Here is a 20,430-nt window from a genome sequence, read left to right as displayed (position 1 = left end):
CTTGGGACATGTGGCATAACCCTGACCAGCCCAGGCTCCTAACTGGGCACTAGACCCCAACAAAGGCAAATTTAAAATGGAACGAATCCTAGTTGCCCCACCCAACACTTTATTTAATATTTTGGAAGTATCCAGTAGGATCTAATATATAATATAGCTTGATGCACATAGTAGGTATGCACTAAATATTTCCTAAATAAAATAATGAATGGCGATTCACTCAGCTATTGTGAATAATGCTGTGGCATACAAAAGAGCAGACAGGCAGAGACAGAAGCAGGCAGCAAGGCTCTTCTGGATGCTATCATCTTGTCATCATCTTGTCTTTTCAGTTTTAACTTCTATGCCAAGAACCATACCCTGCTGGTGACATAAAACACTGAATTTAGCCAGTTCTAGTAAGAGGACTTGTTGTCAAATTATAATAGCTAATTTTTATTGAGTGCTTATTGTACACCAGACATCATTGTGGTACAGACAGTCACACTGAGTCATGAGAATTGCCTTCGGAGGTAGGCACTGTTTGTATTCCATTTTTACAGAGGAGGAAAATGAGGCACAGAGAGGTTAAGTAACTTTCCCAAGATCTTAGTAGAACAGGAAACTCCAGAGCTCATACTTTTTTTTTTTAAATGTTTATTTTTTGAGAGAAAGAGAGAGAGCGCATGAGCAGGGGAGGGGCAGAGAGAGAGAGAGAGACACAGAATCCGAAGCAGGCTCCAGGCTCTGAGCTGTCAGCACAGAACAGAGCCTGACGCACGGCCCGAACTCACCAACCGTGAGATCATGACCTGAGCCGAAGTCGGATGCTCAACTGATTCAGCCAGGCACCCCCAGAGCTCATATTTTAAGTACTCCCTGATGTCAGCCCTTTAAAAGAAAAGAAGTTGACTCCCAAGTGTCATTTGACCCTCAGCTTCACTGTCTGTGTGTCTGGCACTCATGTGGTCTCGTTCTTCCTGATGTGAAGCATCAAAACTATAGAGAGATCATCATGGCCACCAGTAACCACTTGCATTGAATTCGTGCCGTTCTGCTGCTATGAGCCGGATGTACTTGGGGCCTCGTAACGTTCCCTCCTCAACTTACCGAGGATGCCGACGCTGTACGTGCAACAGAGAGCTCCCGCGTCTGAAATGGACTCTGTGCACTTCCGGTAGACTCCGGAGCGTGCTTACTTTCATCCGGGAAAACGCAGCGTTGGCGCTAGTGTCAGAAGTAGGTATGCACCGTAGTCGAGGCAGCACCGTAGGCATCTCTTCTTGCCACCTTCAGAGAATAAGCTACAGACAGCTGGAACTTCGTCTTGGAGGGTTTGTAATAGGGGAGCAAATTGAAGTCTGAGAACTCTTCCCTGAGGGCTAATTACGCCATAGGCTTTGAGGCTGTATCCGGTCAAACATCTCGCCCCCAAGGGTGGTTGAAATGTTTTTCTTGACAGTTGTAATTTTTCTTTAAACTTATTACAGGAGGCCTTTTGGACATATTTAGAGCCTTTGTTACTGCATATTGCCCTTTTGCACACATACACGTATTCGGAGTTTGACTTCAGTTCCCAGGTCATCCGAGTGTGTGTTTTTCCACGCGGTATCGTCCTCTGTGCCGTCAGCAGCTTTGGTGAGGGGCGCATTTAAATTTGTTCACAGTGTTTCCAAACCAGGCATCGTCAGCTTCTCTCTCTTTTTTTTTTTTTAATTTTTTTTTTTTTAACATTTTATTTATTTTTGGGACAGGGAGAGACAGAGCATGAACAGGGGAGGGTCAGAGAGAGGGAGACACAGAATCTGAAACAGGCTCCAGGCTCTGAGCTGCCAGCACAGAGCCCGACGCGGGGCTCGAATCCACAGACCGTGAGATCATGACCTGAGCCGAAGTAGGCCGCTTAACCGACTGAGCCACCCAGGCGCCCCATCTCTCTCTTTTTTTTTTAATGTTTATTTATTTTTGAGAGAGAGAGAGAGCACGAATGAGCAGGGGAGGGGCAGAGGGAGGGAGACACAGAAACAGAAGCAGGCTGCTGGCTGCAGGCTCCTAGCTGTCAGCACAGAGGCTGATGTGGGGCCTGAACCCACACGATCCATGAGATGACGACCTGAGCCGAAGTTAGACGCTTAACCGCTTAACCGACTGAGCCACCCAGGCGCCCTGGGCATCCTCAGCTTCTTGACCCTCTATTTAGAGACCGTGTCTAGCCAGGCTGGGTTAACTGCTGACTAGCTGCTTAGAATCCCTGCCTCGTTTTTCACCTTCATGGGAGCTACACCAAAGTGGTTGTGTTGAGATGAACTAACACTAGAGGGCAGCCTGCAAGTTGGAAACAACAGGACAGCAAAGTATCACAGTCGGAAAGTAATGTGGAGTTCAGTCTCTCAGCGTTCTGACACCCCACTGAGGTATGGTGTCCCCACGTAATATATAGGTATGAAATTACTCCTTAGTGTTGAATTTGAATTGGCCTTTAAAATAAGACTTGAAGGCAAACTTAGGGAACTTGTCTCCCTTCTAGAAACTCGGTTTGTTAGGCCTCCCTGTGGAAATTCATCCTGTTCTGTGTTACTTCCGTTATTTACTCTCTTTTTAAAATATGGAGTAAGGCTTTCTTGGTACAGGTTTTGTTTAGAAACCCCTGAAAGAGGGGCGCCTGGGTGGCTCAGTCGGTTAGGCGTCCGACTTCGGCTCAGGTCATGATCTCAAGGTCTGTGAGTTCGAGCCCCGCGTCGGGCTCTGTGCTGCCAGCTCAGAGCCTGGAGCCTGTTTCGGGTTCTGTGTCTCCCTCTCTCTGACCCTCCCCTGTTCATGCTCTGTCTCCTCGTGTCTCAAAAATAAAATAAAAATGTTAAAAAAAAAAAAAAGAAACTCCTGAAAGAAAGATGTCATGTGAAGGGTAACTAGAGAATGCCCATCTTTTTAGGATCCTTTTTTTCACAGTGTTAATATTGGTTATTTTCAACTCTTAACGACATCGGAGGGTTCTGCTGGACAGCTGTACTTATATCGGCCCTTATCTAAAGGTTGATCCCATAAAATGAAACCCGAGATACCTCAGTCACTGATGTAATGAAGATTTCTTTCTTCCAAAGTAAGATCTTATTAAACACATTTTTTTTTTCCTTCCACTACATACGCAGCATTCAATTTTAGCACAAGGCGGCAAATAAGGCCTCGTGTCTGCTAACCCTGTCTTAGTAAATAAACAACACAAGTTAGGTGTTATTTGTGTTTTGTGAATTACATCATCTATAACATTTTTGGTCGCATAAGGCAATTCAAGAGGTTAAACACATATAAATAGGCCCAACACGGAGTGGGGTGGGGAGCCGTCAGCACTTGGCCACTCCTGCCCTTTTGTAACCTGTTTTTATCGATGCGCTGGACGGTCCCTCAGTCGTTCTCAGGTTATCCGCCTCTTGTTAGGGCATTAACCTCCCAAATGTTGAGAAAGTGGTCCCAGCTCCCAGACCAAATGTGACAGTTGAGACACTTTTTTTTTTTAAGTTCATTTATTTATTTTGAGAGTGAGAGCATGAGCATGAGTGAGAGGGGGAGAGAGAGAATCCCAAGCAGGTTCCGCACTGTCAGCGCAGAGCCTGATGTGGGGCTCGAACTCATGAGCTGAGAGATCTTGACCTGCACTGAAATCGGGAGTCGGATGCTTCGCCAACTGAGCCACCCAGGCTCCCTGACAGCTGAAACACTCTTAATTTCAAAATCTTTAGTGCTCGCTCTACAAAGCTGGGTGTGAGCACAGTAGGGCTCTAGGGCCAAGGCTTTGGTGTTTGGCCTGTTACGTGTCTTTTAAATCTGGGGTAAGATGGCTGTGAAATATGAACTCTTTTGTTTGTAAACTGGAGTTCCTTCTTGGCCACTGACCCCCACCCTCCTCTCAGTTCCCCAGTTATGACATCTTGGAGCCATTTTCCCTCCTTCTCCTTCCTCACCCAACGCGTCCAACTGGTCCCTATGTCCTGACGCCTGTATCTTACCACCTGCTCAGAATCCATTTCCTTTGTTCCACACACAGTGCTGGCAGATTTCTACCTCTAAAGGCCATCTCTGATGATGTCATCTTCTTGCTGAGAAGCTTCAGTTGTCTGCAGCTCCGGGTCCCTCTGGAGCATGGCAGAGTCCCCCACAGAGTGCTCTCAATCCCCTTCTGTCCTCAGCCTTCCACGCCACATCCCCAAGTCACCAGGAGGACCCCTTGCCGCCCTGGGGCCAAGTCCTCTATTTCCCTGCTTTGAGCGTTTGCTCGTGCTTTTCCCTTAGCCCCCCGGCTTTTCTTCCCCTGCCCTCTCACCTACTGAAACCTCACTCCTTCAGGCAACTCAGATGCTTCCTCCTTCACAAAGTCCTGCCTTACCTCCCGGCTGGGTAGAGCTCTCCCTTCCTGTCCTTCTTAGTATCCTTAGCTAAGTACCCCAGCTTAGCAAATGCACTCTGCTTTAGGGATGGAGAGTAATCAGACCTTACACCAGAGTGAGTTTTCACATATCTACTTTGCTTGCTAGAATGTGGGCCCAGGGTCTGGCCCACGTTGGGTACACAGTCGATGGGTAAATTCTGCACTAGGTCATCATTGTACCTCTGCGGCATATCTAGAATCTGCCTGGTGTAAGTGCTAAATATATGATCTGTTGGATTAAATTGATTTGCTGCTTTCACTAGGCCTGATAGACTGGACCAGGCTGTCAAATGACCTTTGTCAGAGGGAAGATCCACTGACGTTGTACCATACGGTCTGTTTACTCCTTGCTAAAAACATGCTCCTGTGTCAATGGGTACAAGTTATCAGCCCCTGGAGGATACTCCTGCCGGAATGTGTGGTTCACCCTTCTGTCCCTCCATTCTACCGTGCCCCAGGGACAAGGTGTACCTTAATAGTGCTGTTTATTTGGATCCCTTCTATCAAACAGGACTAGAATCCCCATTAAAAACATCCTCCATTTTGCAGTTCATCTCCTTACAGATGACAACTCAAGACCCTACGAGCCTCTGGAGACAATGTCCTGAAATGGCATTCCACTGAGAAGCAGGGACTTAGGTCCATTTGCACTGATAACCTCAGGTGGAGTCCTTGGAAAGCTCCTTTTTAAAAAAATTTTGTTAATTTTATTTATTTCAATGGGGGAGGAGCAGAGAGAGAGAGAGAGAGAGAATCCCAAGCAGGCTCCATGCTATCAGCCCAAAGCCCGACATGGGGCTCAATCCCATGACTTTGAGATTATGAACTGAGCCAAAATCTAGAGTTGGACGCTTAGCTGACTGAGCCACGCAGGTGCCCTCTTGAAAAGCTGCCTCTCAACTTGTTCTGTCCGTGTTCAGTCTGCACAGTAGGAACATCTGTGGTTGGGAGGCTATCGTCGTTTTTCAAAAATTTTTAAGTATTGAGCAAACAGGGCAGTGGGGTGGAGGAGCACAAAACTTAGGTTCAGAAGATTAGGGACCTTGTCGCAAGCCCTTCCCTCACTGGAGGTACTCTTAGGCCAATTATTTGGCCTCTCTGAACCTCAGTTATCTCATCTTTAAATTGGGCATAATACCTGCCCTGCCTAACCCGGGTTGTAATGATGTTAAATGAGGCAATGTTTATAAACGCGCTCTGCAAAATATCCTTATGATATAAATAAGGTCTTTATCATTAATAATAACACTGTTAAATACCGTTCATGTTGGTGGTTATCAACGCGCCTGATACCTGAATGTGATGTGGGACTCAGCAAGACTCCTTCCTAGGCAGAACAGTCCTGTCTTGGCACCTCGCTGCTGGAAGCCAGTGCATCCTCTGCCCAGAAGGTGCCACTCTGGGAAGATGTGTCTTCACTTGAAACACAGGCAGTGAGAAACAATGAAATATGCAAATATGCTATGATGACTTTTAATAGAAAGAGCCTTCGGAGTTAAGACTAGTAGGTATGGTTGACAACAAGCAAGAAAAGACATTGTCCTAGTCCTACTTACAAAACCCTTTCAAGTTCTGCTCAGCAGAATTTGCATTTCAATAACACTGTGATAATGTCAAGCTATTCACAACATTTCAAAGCCTTCTCTTGCACACCTGGCATGTTGTAGGATCTGCTGGGGAACTGGCTGTGGCTGTTTTCTAACAGCAGAGGCAATTATGTTGTCCTTTTCATTCCGGGGAGCGGATGTGTTTGGGCAATATTAACAGGTCTGATGTTCTGGACACGACAAAATACGGGAACGAAAGCTCCGCCCTCCACGATATCCCATGAGAATTAATTAACCAGCATATTCAACACACTGAACTTCCCCTCGTCACAAATGAGAGGAAACCCCTTGTAGAGAAAAGTTGACTTTTGAATAGAAAGCCTTTCCCTGTACTCTGTACATCCCTTTAAAGAGAAAAGTACCCAGTAGATGCTTGCGACCTTTTCTCTTGGCGACCCTGGAAAGCTACTCTCGTTGTTTCTACTCTCTATATCATCAGCAGCTCCCCTCCACTGAAAAAGCCTGGGATCTTGCGTTGACTTTACTTGCACTAAAAGTAAACGCATACTGCACACAATGGGACAACCATCTCAAAAATTATTCTAGATAATCACTACGCTAGAACACAGCACAGCAAATGTGACAAATCCATTTAATTTAGGTAATTTCTCCTTATGATGCTTACACATCGGTAAGCTTAATTGTAAAAGTTAAGCATTTATAATTCATAAGCACAAATTATGCTAAACTATATGTGTTATGTGCTATTGGAGTTTTATGTAAGCTACAAAATGATTATTCACACAGAAATTTAATTAATAAGATACTTATAATATAATTAATATATTATATCTAACTTTTATTAGACCCTCTAGTTAAAAGTCGAACATAAGTGGCACATTAACATTATAATTCAGCTTCTTGATATCTGTAGTAAAACTCATGACACAGGAAAAAGTACTTTTAACGAAAAGTAAGACCTCTTTCTCTCCCATGCTTACCCTATTCCCTAGTCATTATGTTTAGCACACACTTAACAGGTAGTTTTGGGCGAAGGAAATTTGGTCCACTTGGTCCACTGCCCCCAGCATAGAGTATCTTTCATTTGAAAGAACTCATGACTTAGACTCAGGTCATGATCTCACAGTTCATGAGTTCAAGCCCTGCGTCAGGCTCTATGCCATCAGCTTAGAGCCTGGAGCTTGCTTTGGATTCTGTGTCTCCCTCTCTCTCTGCCCCTCCCTCACACATGTTCTGTCTCTGTCTCTGTCTCTCTCTCTCTAAAATAAATAAACATTAAAAAAAATTGAAAAAAAAACCCTTCAAAGTCCCATTCCATCTTGAAAAGGAATGGCCTCTCATCCCCTTAGGAGCCAGTAAATATCATCAATTTTGTTAACTAAATTCCTTTAAAGTTAAAAATGCGTCCCCCGAAGATTGAAAGTACTCTGTATCACTTATAAATGTCAGTTGCCCCTCAAGTGATTCTTCTTTCTTTACATGACCATTTTGCAAATGATACAGAATCACATTTTTCATAGAGGAACCTAGTGCGTTTTGCATGGCAACGTAATGGAAGCGTGTTTAAGTCACTGCCGTCTGAAAATGTTCCACCAAAAATAGAGCCTCCAAGGCACTGATGTCTTGGAGGCACAAAAGAAAATCTGTAATCAGAAATCATTAATTAAGGTTAATTAAAGTCCATATTGTATCTGACAGACATTCACACAAAAGTACTGCTTACTTTTCTTTAGGCTGTGTGTGCGATACGATGTCCGCCTGGACACCAAAGAGTAATCACAGTCTCATTATTGTCAAGAGGACAGCAACTTGAATTCACACAAACTCTTCTTCCAAGGGAAAAAAAAAAAGCTTCTGATCGGAAATATTAGTACCACTGTCCTCCCCATCACTATGCCTTTAAGAAAAATTAAAAAAAAAAAAACAAAACTTGTGAGACTACCGTAAAATGAAGAAGACCTATTTTCTATCCTGCCAAATAATCAGAGGTCCATAATACTGAATTTACAAATGCATGTTTTCTTTGCTTCCCAGAGATAGTGGGAAGGGGAGGGGGAGAAGGGGGGTGCTGATAATTGCGGCCTATGGGTAAGCCAGACCACATGATCAAAATCTGCTGTGACACTTAAAAGCGTTTCTCCACGAGGAATTCTGGTGCCCAGAAGCCTGGTGAAGCCAGTAGCAATTAAGGCCATGTTATCCTTTTAATTTACTTGAAATTATTGGCCTCTAAAATCAATCATTTAGTGTGGTTGGGGAGGGGAGGGGTCAATATAATAGACACGTGCATTAAAAACGCTTGTTGATCTTACTCAAAAATTTTGGCAGGCTGGGACTGGGAAAATTTTAAACGGCTGCTTTGACGCTCCCACCCTGAAATAAAAACTAGTCATTTTCTAGTAAGGGGAGGCGGGGGGAAGTGACCAGTTTTCTAGATTAGGGCCATTGGTAAATGAATTCAAGGTTTTCTTCCCATGAATCTGCCTGGGTTTTTTGTTGGAGGCCCTGCATGTCCTGACTTCAGTGCTGTGTGCCTCAAGTGTGGGATTGTTTTATGTTTTAATCTACAAAGGAATGAAATGGCTTGGCTTGGACTGGTAGGAGTCCTTGAAAGTCCACTTGAGAGATGGGAACTCCAGCATTACGACGCATACCAGTATCTGTTCCACACGGCCAAATGCACCTAACAAAGGAAAGCTGTGTTCTCCATCACCCACAAAACACATAAATCACTGGGTGTGTGTGTATCTCATTCTTGCAGCAACTTCCTCCTCCCTGTCTTTTCTGGACTCGGTCACCCAATACATACACCACCAGGCAGCTTTTCCTAATCAACCCTGAAGTCACAAACCTAACAACAAAACCCGCCAAAGATGAGAATTCCAGAAAGGAAAAAAAAAAAAAAAAAAAAAAAAACTCATGGACTCCAGAGCTGACAGGGCTGTTAGCTCTGTGGGCCAGGGTCGCAAAATACAGCGAAATGATCTCTAGCTCCTCAGGAAGGTGCGTCAAGCCTAAGAAAATCATAGAGGTTAAACCTGAACTTAAAGCACGGACCGTTTCCATCGCCACGCCAAAGCGTGCGGCACTCCTGAGGTCCTTCCGTGTAGTCAGCAAGCTGCAGAGCCCAAACCGAATCATGAACCTGACGTTTTGAGCAAAGCCACGCACGCCCTCATTTACCTCCGCACTTGTGAATAGCCTTAACGAAGAGCTCGCACCCTTCGGCTTTCTTGTCGAAAGATGAAAGTGACATCGGCCCCTGGACGGTCATTCCCCCCCCCCACTCCCCACCAGGAAGACTGAGCAAGAGGCAGATCCTGGAGTAGATATCAGCTGGATGTGCACATAACAAGGTCCAGAGAGACCTTCTCAGAAGTCGCCTCTTTTAATCCAACACTGAATTATACGAGAGGCGGTTTTCGGTGCTTTCAGAGCACCACAAAGTGCCAAGATAACTGCGAGGCTTGCACGCCCCAGTATATCTCGAACCTTTCCCAAGACACCCCAACACTATCTGAGGCACTGAAACTATGGCAACCGAATAAGAAAGCAGCCTCCATGATTAATAGATGAAGATCCCAGCGACAGTGTCTAGCTAGGGCCATCATTCATGATGCGAGAAGAATTAGCACGGAATCCATCTCGCAGACCACTTACAAGGATCCTTCCTATAAAAAAAAAAAAAAATCCACCTAACTGCCATTCGGCCGCATGCACTCTGGTTTAGAATGCCGCAAACAATTTGGTTTCTATTTCTCACTCCCCATGCGGGGATGGGGATGTTCTCAGTGACTCAGATGCTCACATTTTTGGAATAATGAAAGGCTTAATAGATTGGCTTTCCACCTGGGTATTTGAGGCCTAAGCACAAATGCATTCAAACACCAAAATATGTGAATGAAGTCCTGTGGTCCTCGGGGTAAAAAGGAGGAAAGACAGTTGTTGGATTGTTTGGGTGGGTTTTTTTTTTTTTTTTTTTTTTTTTTTTTTTTGTGGAAAGCAGTTTTTCATACAGCATTCCGTTTTCAGGAAAGGAACGTTGCCATTCACCAGCTCAATCAGCATTCTCTCAGTTTCCTCGTTGGAGGACAGTAGGAGTCTGGGGGAGGGGGAGGCAAGGGCTGGAGTCGCTGTAATATTAATGAGAAGATGGAAAATACGTTCCTTAAAAGAAGATTCAGGAATAGGAGAAAGGAAAAAAGGACGGAGCCTTCACAGGAAAGCTTGTCTATAAAAGGCTCATCTAACGCCAGGACGTAATTACTATATTCTTCATTTCTTCCCACTTCCTAAAATGTTTACTTTCCAGCGGCATGTTGTCACTGTGTTCAGTGACACAGCCCGTTGTGTTCTAGAAATGCTTCACATCAAATCATGGCAGAGGCTTGGTCTGAAATACGTTGGCGGGGGCAGAAGGGATAAGAGAGGGGTGAAGAAGCATCAGTTTTTAGAGATCCTTCTAAATTGTTTTAATTGGCGTGGATTCTTTAAATTAAATATTCTACAGATGGCAATTACAGGTTAGTTGGAAACCACCAGAAAGTGCTGAGTCACGTTAAATGAAAGCCTCTAAGGTCTAAGGGCTGTGTGTGGAAATACCTGTCTAACAGTTCTTTCAAAGCAACAGCCATCACACTTGCTGCTGGAAAGGGCCTGGCCCTTCGGTCTTTGGGGTGTGTTAATTGTGGATTTATTTCATTGTCTTGACATCCTCTTTCCACGTACAAAGTTTAAGAGACAATTTTTTTTTTCTCCTCGATGAAAATAACTAATTGTAAGCCATGGAGGGAGTCTTGCTTCTCCTGGGTGGAGAGGGAGACCATCAGGGAATTGTGATAGTACCAGTTTCTTGCCCCTGTCCCTGTGCCTTTTAGAGGTGCAGCTGAGAAGTATCGTCTGAATCAAATGTCAGATGATATGGCAGTATACCAGTCAGTACAGTAAATGCTGTGTCTCTTGGGGTCGGCCAACTGCTCCATTTGGTGGGGACGGTAGTGGTTTGCTTCTGCACGGAGACTCCTGCTCTCCCAAGCGTAGTTCACGCGTGGCGAGAGAAGAGTGACACGGCAAGTGTATGGCCACCAGGAAGGCAGTCTGGGAGAAGTCCCAGCCACGGCCTCTTGGAACACTCAGCGGGGAGACAAGCCTCTCTCCTATGACAGGTATGGCCGTTGGGGTCAATTCAGCTCATCCCTGAACCGACATTATGGGCTGCTCTTGGATTCTTTAGTTGTATGCAGGTTGTGTATTTTATTTTTCAATGTTGGGAAGTGAAGGCTATCATACTTAAAAAAAGAAAACTAGCCATCCTTTGGGCTCTTATGTGATGTAAAGTCTTGTGCTGCCTGCTAGGGTTTTATTTGTGTAATGTCTTTTCTTCCATGTTTTTGGTGTGATATTTCAACGTTGAAAGTTAGGAAAAGGATCACGACTCCTCTTCTGGTGCAAATGACCCTTTCACACGCTTCCCAGCTTAAAACCCTTGTCCCTGTGGCCAACTCACAGTGTGAATGTTCATTTCCAGTCCAAAGGCTGTTTCCTTTGCATCATCTCTGTCTGCTGCACTTTTGTGGCTATTTCCTTTGTACTGTCCCACCAGGGCACTCTCCATGACTACCGTCACCGAGAAAATCATAACATCTAGTATTTAAAGAGCATGTATCGTGTGCCAGGCATTGTGCTGTGAATTTTACAGATGTTATATTTCCTCTTCTTAGCATCATACCAGCATCTTACAGACAGAAACTGAGGCAGAGACGTAACTGGTTCAAAGTCACGCTCTTTGTAAATGGCCAAAAATGGGATGCGGATCCCGGTGTGTCATGTGTGCCTAAGAAGCGTGGCCTCTGCAGTGCCCCTTTACCTGCCCACTGCCTTCCCCTGACAGTCCCTCCACATTTATAAATTGTATGTCACAAAAATCGTAATGAGTTCTCCCCTGTTACAGCAAGGATCAAAACTCCTCTCCTCCTACCCTTGGTTCACCCTGACATGTCTGTTCTACATTAATGCTTACATTGACATGAACTATTTTAGGACTTACCTCAGCAAAAACAATGCTCTTACTTTTTATAATGCCTGGCAGAGTGCCACCCCCCGACCTTGCCCGATTTAATGGTCACACTGAAAGCTTTCATTACTCCAGGCGGTTGGCATTCTCATTAATAGGGCTGCTATACATGCTCTATGTAGACTGTGAATTTTCAGTGAACTTGAGGATCTTATTTAATTTCATAATGTGGTTTATGCTAAAATGTGACATCAACAGCATATAATCTTTTATGGTTTAGAAGACGATGAAGCAAGGTCTCTGCTAGGCTGGAGGCGGGAAGGTCTGGGCTGGGGAGAAGGGAATTAGCATCAGACTTCTCAAGTTTCCAGAGCACATTTCATATTTTACCAAAAACGTTCACATTTGTGACTTCATGTTATCTTCCTAGCAGTCGTAGAAGGTAGGAAGCACAGGTTTACTATTCGCAATTTTTATTTAAAATACTGCAGCTCTCGGGGCACCTGGGTGGCTCAGTTGGTTAAGCATCTGACTTTGGCTCAGGTCACGATCTCACAGTTCATGAGTTCGAGCCCCACATCGGGCTCTGTGCTGACAGCTCAGAGCCTGGAGCCCGCTTCCGATTCTGTGTCTCCCTCTCTCTCTGCCCCTCACCCACTCACGCTCTGTCTCTCTGTGTGTCTCAAAAATGAATACATATTTTTAAAAAATTAAGAAATAAAAATTAAATAAAGTACTGTAGCTCCAGGGAGGTTAAATGGCTTGTCCAAGGTAGGAAGAGTCTTGAACCCAGGACATGCGACTCCAAGTGCAAGACCTTTAACAACAGTTATCACTGTACTAGTAGAAGTACAGGGCAGAAATGTGGGTTCATTAGCAGACCATTTCCTCCTGTTAGAAAGGTGAATTTTCAAAAGTACTACTAGCAAACTCCAGAAAAGCAAGACAGTTCTGTGGCCAGTGGTTAGAATGCCGACCGAATGAGGCCAAAGTCAAAAGCTCAATCCCCACAAGTGCTGGCTGTCTTCCTAGCTCTGTTTCTTGGCAAGTTGCTTTTTTACCTAACTCAGATTCCCTCCAGCTTCACCCAGGTGTCCCACAGATGTGTGCTCTTGGCCACAGAGGGGACTGGGTGAGAGTGTGGGAATGAGCAGGCTCCAGTCCGTCACCAAGACTGGGAAAACAACCCACAGTGAATGCTCCACTAATGGTGCATGAGACATATCACCTGTGTGCATGGAAGACCGTGTTATACACTCACTCATTCACATATGCAGGAAGTATTCCACTGGATGAAAACATAAGAAAGGAAAACAAGAGCAGACAAAAGAGGTAAAGACTAGTGTTTGCAAAAAGATGCACCTTGTACTGATTCATCAATGAGTTGATTCAGCTCATCTCATGAATGGCCTATGATGTGCCAGGCACGGGTTTTAGGTGTTGGAGATACAGCAGTGAACAACACATGAAAAGTCTTTCCTCATGGCCTTGCATTCGAGTGGGAGACAGAAAAAACATATAGTCTGTCAGGCTGTAAAAAGTGAGAAGGGAAACAAGTGAGGCAGTCCAGGGAGGTAGGGAGTCTTGGGGGAAAGGGTGAAGTAAATAAGGCGATCAGAAAAGGCTTCACTGTGAAAGTGACATTTGCACAGAGACCTAAGGATATGAGGAGACAATCACACGGCTGTCTGGGGAAAGAATCATCCAAAGCCATGGAAGAGCAAGTGTGAAGACCATGCAAAGGACCCTGAAGACGATCCAGCAATGGCACTACTAGGGACTTACCTAAAGGCTACAAAAATACAAATTCAAAGGGGCATGTGCCCCCCAATGTTTACAGCAGCATTATCAACAAGAGCCAAACCATGGGGAGAGACCAAATGTCCACTGACTGATGAATGGATAAAGAAGATGTTGTGTATGTATGTGTGTGTATATACATACAATGGAATATACACACATACATACAATGGAATATTACTCAACCGCCAAAAAGAATGAAATCTTGCCATTTGCAAGGACATGGATGGAACTAGAGTATATTATGCTAAGTGAAATAAGTCAGAGAAAGATAAATATGATTTATTCACATGTGGAATTTAAGAAACAGAACAGATGAACATTAGGAAGGCAGGAAAGAGCAGAAAGGGAAACAAAACACAAGAGGCTCTTAAACGATAGAGAACAGACTGAGGGCTGCTGGAAGGAGGTGGGTGGGGAAGGGGCATCAAGGAAGGCACTTGTTGGGATGAGCACCGGGTGTTGTATGTTAGTGATGAATCACTGAATTCTACTCCTGAAACCAATATTGCCCTGTATGTTAACTAAAATTTAAATTTAAAAAAAAAAAAAAAAAAAGGACCATAAAGAGAGCACGCCTGGCATATTCACATAGCCCCAAAGGGGGGGGGGGGTCAGAGAGGTGGGGATCAGAGCACAGACATGTAGGGCCACAAAGGCCATAGGACACACTTTGGCTTCTGCTGGAATGAGATGGGAAAGCATTTGAGCAAAACTGATCTCATCTGGCTTCGATTTTTTTTTTTTTAAGTTTATTTATTTTGAGAGAGACAGAGACAGCACGAGTGGGGGAGGGTCAGAGACAGGAGACAAGAGCATCCCAGGCAGGCTCCACACCGACAGCGCAGAGCTCGATGCAGGGCTGGAACCCATGGAACCCCAAGATCATGTGACCTGAGCAGAAACCAAGAGTCACCTCCTAACTGACTGAGCCACCCAGGCGCCCTCTGGCTTCAAGTTTTTAAAAAGTCACTTTGGCTGCTGTGTTGAGAAACGACTATAGGGGGGCAGGAGCAGAGCAGGGAGACTGGTTGCAGGCTGGCACAGTAAAGCAGCAGGAGAGAACACTGACTTGGCTACTCTCAGGGCCACAGAGGTGGGAGATCTGGAGGAAGTCCTCAGGCATTCTGAAGGAGGGGTCAGCAGCCTTGCAGGCGGAGCGGCTGTGATGACAGAAGAGAAGAGAAGAGTGGAGGATATAACTGTTAAGTGGTTACATGCAAGCAGCTCTAACAGTTACCAAGATGGAGAAGATGATAATAAGAAAAGCATATTTGGGGGGGAAAGATCCAGAATCGGGTGTTCTAAACATGTTAGGTGGGCGATACCTATTGGATCCAAGAAGAGCTACCTAACTTTTGGCATTTACTACTTGAGAGACCCAAGAGAGAGAGGTCCCGGCTGAAGACGTGACTTGGGAAACATCCAAATACTGATCCTGTTATGGGGCACTCTCCATTACTGCAATTAGAATGACTCTAATCGAAAGGTTTTGCAAGAACTCACCTGCTTCACAAAGCAGGGTGCCCTTGGGTATATACTCCACTGTCATAGTCCCATGCTGAGGAGCCTGTACTGCCTCCTCCCCTTGACGTTTGTGTGGTGTGACATCTTACTTGCCCATTTCAGAGGGATTAAATGCCTCCCGCCCTCCCCTACCTTACCACATCCCCAAGAGGCAACCGCGAGGTTGCCAGCAGAGCATAGCTCAGTGGATGAGAAAAGCCTTCCCTGTGGAGTAGAAATATCTCAGAGGTGACTTGGCTCTGGGGTACCTCAAGAGAGTAGGGGGACACTGATGCGGGAGGGCACGGCAGGATGTTTCCAGGCTCCGCCTTCCTCCGGACACGTCAACCTCCAGGCACACCCGCTGTAGGAGGAGGACAATAAATGGTCTAAACCTGGGGCGGGGGAGGGGGGAAACCATACAGAGATCCGTGCAGCCTCTCTCTGGCTTTACATACTGCTGCAAACGGCAGATGCTTAATTAAAGCCTTTGCAATTAGTTTGGCTTGTTCCGCGATTCCTTTCTGCAAACAAATAGGATGGGGAGAATATATTCGCTTTTGGCAATCTAGTTCCAAAAAACTTCTTTTCCCATGATCACTCTTTTGTCCTCCTCGGAAAAGAGCTGAACCACTCTGTACACATAGTAAAGTATCCGACTTACCTCCTCGTTCAAAACAGTATTTTTCCTTCCATTTCATATGGGAGTGCAATTACCCGTTTGCTTTTAAAGCATGAGTATTTATTTTGAATTTAATACAAGTTCTTAATTTGGGTGTCTTATTTTTATTCAGGGAAGATAACAGTCTTCCTAATTCTTGCCATCCTTCTGATTCAACATACTAAGCAATGTTATCCGCCTACTCAAAATGCAAATGCTATATTTTTTTAATGATGGGAAAAGCATTCACTAGACTTGGAAAGAACTTGAGGGCTGTGTGTTTGTGTATGTGTGTCACTGTGTGGGTAAATAAAGAGTTGCACTTATTGCCACTTGATAATAACCACTTATTTGAAGCCACGGGGATGGGGGGGCGGGGAGGGGGTACCAGGTCCACTCTAAGTGGAGAAATGTGAATCATGTGTGGCTGTTTCTTTCATTGATTTACCTATTCAACATTTGAGTGTCTATATGCCAGTTCTTAGGAATTTTTAGCCTATTTAAATGTAGATGTTGTATGCAATCAATACATTCTGCAGATGGCTCCTGAGACCATGATTTTGGGTGTCTGCTGAAAATTTACATATGTGGATTACATGCATTATTGAAGAGTGTGGCCCATCTCCACAGGGGGATAGTTGCAAAACATAACACGCTTTGGGAAGACTGTTAGTAAGAAACAGGAGCTACAATGCATCTTTATATCAAATTGGTAAAAGACAACCCAGAAATGAGGTTTTAAGACTGATATTCCATTCTTTTCTGCTTTCGGATTGTTTGGCAAAGTGCCTCATTCAAGAATATCCTAGAACCGGGGCGCCTGGGTGGCTCAGGCGGTTGAACATCCAACTTCGGGTCAGGTCATGATCTCGCGGTTCGTTAAGTTCGAGTCCCGCATCAAGCTCTGTGCTGACAGCTCAGAGCCTGGAGCCTGCTTCAGGTTCAGTGTCTCCCTCTCACTTCCCCTCCTCTGCTCATGCTCTGTCTCTCAACAATAAATAAGCATTAAAAAAACATTTTAAGAATATCCTAGAACCAAAATAATAATATGGGGTGGGGGTTACTCAAGTTTCAAATAAAAGTTATCAGGTAAACAAGCATGGGTAAACCAAATTGAAATAGTGCAATTATTTTTTAACAGATAGTTTTAGGTTAATAGGTGGAGACACTGGTCTGCCACTGCTTTTAAGGTTAGGTTAATAATTAACTTTGGTGCCTGGAGTAGTTTAATCAAAGCTTACTGTAAATCATAAAACTCCGTGCAGACTAAACAGGGTATTAAAAAAATAAAACATATAAAATGCTTGCCATCTTGACCTCTGGTAGCCACTTGGAGGAGGTGTAAAAATACGATATTTTCATTCAGAATCGGGGACAGGCATCTTTACTTTTGGGGAAAAGGCCTAAATAAAGGATTCATGTGTCAGGAACCAACAGTCTTTCCCCTGCCATCAGAGAGGACTTGAAGCCCCAGAAATATGTCCGAAGGAAGACCGACAATTACCAGGATTAGAGGAGGCAGAGGCACTGACCTTCCTACCCCGGAAAGACTTAACAACCAGCGCTGGGGGGCATTACATAGCTTTCCTGAGACCTGCTGGCAGAACGCCGCCGCGGCCGCAACAGGGTGAAACATCTTTTCAGATTTGAGGCAAAGAAAGTTGTGCGTACAAGTGCAAGCATCTGCGTGTGTGTGTGTGTGTGTGTGTGTGTGTGTGTGTGTCCGCGCACGCCTGTGTTTTAAACCTTTCATGGATCCCATTCAGCAAGTAGCAACTTGATTTCCATCCAGCGGAAGCAGAAAGCGATCCCCCCGTGGCAGTAACTGGCCACCGCATTCTCAAAGCAGCCAGCCACCTTTCTCCCAAGAACCGACTCGGAAGGGACGTTGGGGCTGCCCACTGCCGATACAGGCCGGAGGCCGCGGCTGCAAGTGCTTGCCTTGGCTGTGAAGACAGCAGTTCCTCCCCCGCTCCATGAACACCTGGCTCCCGTCTCCGCTCCTCCCTGGAAACCCGCCGCCGGCTGGAAAACTGCGCGTGGCAGGGGGTGGGGGGCGGTGGGGGAGCTGGGGATGCTGCACTTGGAACTGGTACTTACAAGCCAGCGAGTCCGGGCTCCTGCCCACAGGCCACCCGTGCGTCAGCCGCTGTCCAGTGGCCGCACCAGCATCCTAAACCCTCCCCCTTAACTTCCCGCCCCCCACCCTTCCTCGACTGGTCCAGCTAGTGCAGCGCGGAGACCCTGACCAAACTGCGCACGGTGGGCGCCACTGTCTGTGGGCCAGCACCTAACTCCCCGCATCCTGGGCGGTCCACCCGCTTCCCTCCGGGTTCGGTTTCCCGCGGACTGCACAAGCTGAGCCCCAATCCTGTCGTGCCCGCCACCCCTGGCTTTCAGAGAAACTTTCCAGAAGCGCCTGGTCGGGTGACCCCGCGGTGGAAAAGGAGGCGGCGCCGGGCGGAGGGGAGTCGAGGGAGCGGGAAAGACAGCCGAATCCTGTTTCCTTTCGCGAAACGCACAAGTTCGGGACTGCTCCCTGGCTCCCCCTTTACCACTCGGGTCGTGGGAGGAGGGAGCGGACCTCAGGATCCTGCTTTGCACCGTGTGCCACAGTGGGGAGCTGAGAAAAAAGAATCTGGAGAAGAGACACTTTCCACCCCAGCAGGGTCTTACAGGGTGGGTGGGCACTGTCGGGCTAGCTCCTGAGCGCCCCACTGTCCGCGAGGGAGCTCTCTAGGACGCAGCGAGTAGTTCGGACCTCCAGAACCGGTGGCCTGGGCAGAGCCCTGGTCTGGGTAGCAAGCTCTGGGTCATCTATTGCCAAGTCTTCCCACCCTTCCCCCTCAGGGACAACTCCTTTCCCTAGAGAGACCTCGTGGATTTTGGAGGAGAGCGCAGCGGCCGCCAAGCCCCGGCGTGGCGGGCTCGGTGCTGGAGGGGGACGCAGCCGCGACAGATGCTGTCCTCGCCCGGCCAGAAGGGAGCTACAGCGGGGGACAGAACCCAGGGCGGGGGGCGCCGCGCCACACCGGGAGGAGACCGTTCCTGGGCACTCTCACTCGAGCAAACAAAGCCCGGAACCTCTGGTGCCAGCGGCCACGAAAGCCGGGATGTCACCAAGTGGCAGGGCGCACGGGTACCAGGGCCATTACAAGTTTCCCCGCACTCCACAGAGCCCAGCCCAGACCCCGGGCGGACAACAAAAGATTCTCTTCGCTTTCCCACCGTCTCTGCGGAACCCCTTCTCCCACCCCAGAACCCAAACCTGGTGCTGGGCGAAAACAGCGCTCTGCTGCGCAGCGTTCGCCAGCCCTCGAGGGCAGAACCCCTTCCCCAGCCTTTGCACCAGGACTGGGAGCTTCTGAAAATCCCACCCTCTCGGGGCCTCTCTGCTGCCCGTTGGCCAGAAAGTGAGGACGAGCCCCGGGTCCTGTACACACATCCCCCAGCCAGGCAGCACCGCGCGGTCGCGGTCCCGGGCGGCGCCGGGCGTGTGCGCGGCGCGGGTGGGGAAGCTCGCAACACGGAGCCGGGCGGTCTCCCCGTCACAGGGCGGAGAGGAGCGGGCCGGGCTCACGACTGCTCCCCAAGGGCCCGGCAACGCACGGGAGACAGACACCAGACAAAATATAACGCAGCTACCACAAAGCCGACAGCGCGTGCCGGCCGGCCGCGGCCCCGGGACCCGCTGGCCGGAGGCGAGCCGCCCGGAGAGGTGGGGCGCTCCGGGGCGCCCCAGCCGTACCTTTTCGGTGCATCGACGGGCAGGCGGCCGGGGCTCGGAGCGCGCTGGTACAGCGAGTATCCCATTTAGTAATCCATTATCGAGGAGATCTCTCCGGGCCGCAAGCTGCGCTCTCTCCTTTGCAAGCCTTTGTCATTCCTACATGTGTGCTTGTCTCTTTGGGGGTAACAGTCGCGGCGACTACTTTCTGGGATGCAAACGCGCTGTGTTCATCTCCAATGACAGGCGCAGAAGGGGAGAGGAAAAAAGAAAGAAAAACCAACAAGGAAGGAGTGAATGTTCAAGAAAGTCTTCTCCAGGTCCAAATTCCACTTGGATTCCACTCCGGTGAGTCCCTTCGGTGGTGTCTGCGCGGATTAACAAGTCATTTCAGGGTGGGGGGCGGGGTGGGGGCTGGGGCAGGGGGCACGCTGTAGCCCCGCTCGGCGACCGCGAGGGCTGTGCCGCGGGTGTGGCGACGCTGGCCGCTACCGCCGCTCCTAAGCGGGCATCGCGGGCGGTCGGCCCCGCGGAGAAGCGCCGCTACTGCGTCCCGAGCGCCTGGGCAGCCGAGTGCGCGGGGAGCGGAGTTGGCTGCAGCCTCACCCGGTGCCGCTCACTACTCCTCTGTCACTGGAGAGGCCGCGGCTCCCGGGCGGAGCCAAGTCCCGGACTGGATTGCGCAGAGCGGACTCTCCTCCCGCAACCCCGCCTCCTTTGGCTGGCGTCTTCTCCGACCCAAAGGAGGGCTGT

General features: G+C 47.5%; 1 protein-coding gene across 3 annotated transcripts in view; it reads right to left on the bottom strand.

The window, feature by feature from the left end:
- SEMA6A (semaphorin 6A) overlaps positions 1-19,837 on the bottom strand; it is a 136,249-nt gene extending 116,412 nt beyond the window's left edge. For all 3 annotated transcript variants that reach the window (XM_025923692.2, XM_025923694.2, XM_086705834.1), the window contains exon 1: positions 19,699-19,837. The gene's annotated coding sequence lies outside the window, so the exon portion shown is untranslated. The remainder of the gene's footprint in view (positions 1-19,698) is intronic.
- Positions 19,838-20,430: the final 593 nt, after the last annotated feature.

The sequence above is a fragment of the Puma concolor genome, chromosome A1, assembly GCF_028749965.1.
Source record: "Puma concolor isolate L17-30 chromosome A1, mPumCon1.1.hap2, whole genome shotgun sequence".
Classification (NCBI taxonomy): domain Eukaryota; kingdom Metazoa; phylum Chordata; class Mammalia; order Carnivora; family Felidae; genus Puma; species Puma concolor.
This window is presented reverse-complemented; position numbering and strand designations above follow the sequence as displayed.